The sequence below is a fragment of the Bison bison genome, unplaced genomic scaffold, assembly GCF_000754665.1.
Source record: "Bison bison bison isolate TAMUID 2011002044 unplaced genomic scaffold, Bison_UMD1.0 scf7180017864092, whole genome shotgun sequence".
Lineage (NCBI taxonomy): Eukaryota > Metazoa > Chordata > Mammalia > Artiodactyla > Bovidae > Bison > Bison bison.
The window spans coordinates 519,159-521,522 of NW_011494664.1; positions in this window are offsets into that span (position 1 = coordinate 519,159).

Below are 2,364 nucleotides of genomic sequence, written 5' to 3' on the forward strand. Positions count from 1 at the left end.
TGGTGGGCTACCGTCCATGGGCTCGCAAAGAGTCAGACACGATTGAGCAAACTTTCAGTTTCACAATAAGCATGAATCAAAACTGGCCTGGCCCAGATAAACTGGGATGTATAAACTGGGAACAGGGGCTGCCTCAGGAAAGAACTGAATATCCTAAGCAGGGCGTGTGCGCATCAAGCACTGGTCCGGAAGGGGCCCTGCAAACAGAACTGATGCATGGAGTCCCAGTGGTATCTTGGGTAACAGTTAATTGATGGTGTTCTCCCCTCCCTCTGGGGCCTTTGCTTAAGTTCCCTGGAACCTTGGCATAGCTCAGGGTGATGCTGGGGGAAGGGAGTGGGCCTAGAAGTCATCAAGATAAAAATGAATATTACTCATCTATTCACTAAACTTGGAAGACGAGAGAAGGGATAACTAACTAGACGGTAATAAACTACAAGTCTCATAAGAGCAGGGATCATGTCTGTCTTGTTCAACACCTAGCAAAAGCATTTCAAAGTCAACTTTAAAAAAACTATTTGCTGAATAAATGAATGAATGAGCGAATGAGGTAAATCTGTGCCCTGGGAAGAAAGGCAGTGTTAATAATAGAAACAGAGACAGGAAGTGAAATGGGTTTAGAAAGGAAGATAGTTTTGGTTTGAAAAGGCTTGCTTTGAGGGGCCAGTGGTATAAGCTCAGTATCTAAATGTGAATCAGCTGGGCAAGTGCAGATGGAGCTTTAAGACTGCGGTCGGTGCTGGGCTTGGGAGCCAACTACATGTTGGTAGTGAGTGTCATGGAATAAATTCAATCATTTAGGAAAAACAGAATAACACTGAGCTTTAGGGATGGGGGGCTTCCCTGGTGGCTCAGATGGTAAAGAATCTGCCGCAATGTGGGGGACCTGAGTTCAATCCCTGGCTCAGGAAGATCTCCTGGAAAAGGGAATGGCTACCCACTCCACTATTCTAGCCTAGAGAATTCCATGGACAGAGGAGTCTGGTGGGTACAGTCCATGGGGTTGCAAAGAGTTGGACATGACTTAGGGGTAGGGGGAGTGAAGGAAACAAAGCCAAAGGAGACAAAAAGGAACAATCAAGCTATTTGAATTTCAATAAGGTCAAATTTAAGTCAAAGGAGTGACTCTCTAAGAGTGGAATATAATTCCCAGGAAAGGTGGGATGGAAGGGACTAGGCCACCTCAGTTAGCAAGTAAACATTAACCACTGAGGAATGCTGTTAACTGTCTCCAGTATCCATTTTTAAATTAAGTTTTAGTAATACAGGACCTTTGCCCTCACTGAGTTCCCCCTACCCTGCCCCATGACAATTTATTTCAAAACACTTTAAACATAAAACAAAAAGAATTTTACAATGAACAGACATAGACCCAGATTCTACCACTAACATTTTACTCTTTTTGTTTAATCACTAATCTATCCATGCTCTCTCTCTCCACCCATCCATTTGTCTATTTTAGTTTTTGACAGTTTCAAAGAAAATTGCAGACATCCCCTATATCCTTCAACATACCTGTTATCAACCAGAATTCAGTATTTATTTTTTCTTTTGATGTAAAATTCGAATACAATAAAATGCACCAGTCTTAAGAGTATATTCACTGAGTTTGCCCCAAACATTTATTATAGAGGTTTTCCAAACACACAGCAAAGTTGAAAGACTTTTATAATGATCGCTTACTCATCAACTAGATTTTACCATTAATATTAACATATACTTGCTGTATCATACTCTATCCATTCATCTGTTTTTCTAAATCCATTAATCTATCTCATTAAAAATTTTTGTTTGACATTCTACAGTTCTTATTTCATGCTGGTCACACAGAAGACTGTGTTTCCTAGACTCCACATTTTTAGAAATGACATATGGTTTCTTCTGATAAGCAGTATCACTATGATAAAAAAAAGTAAAAGAGAATGTGTAAGATCCCTATATCCTGTTTTTAATTAGAGGACTGCTTTACCAAGTTGCGTTAGTTTCTGCCATACCACAACCCAAATCAGTCACAATATGCATATCTCCTCCCTCCTGGGCCTCCCTCCCACCCCTCTAGGACATCACAGAGTGTCAGGCTGGGCTGTCTGTGTTACACGGTAACTTCTCACCGGTTAACCATTTCACACGTGATTGTGTATATGCGACGATGCTGCTTCCTCCATTTGTCCCATCCTCTCCCTCCCTCATTGTGTCCATAAGTCCATTTTCTACATCTGCGTCTCCATTCCTTCCCTGCAAATAGGTTCGTCAATACCATTTTTCTCGAGTCTGTATAAATGCCTTAATATATGATGTTTGTTTTCCTCTTTCTGACTGACTTCACTGGTATGACAGGCTCTAGGTTCATCCACCTCTGATTCT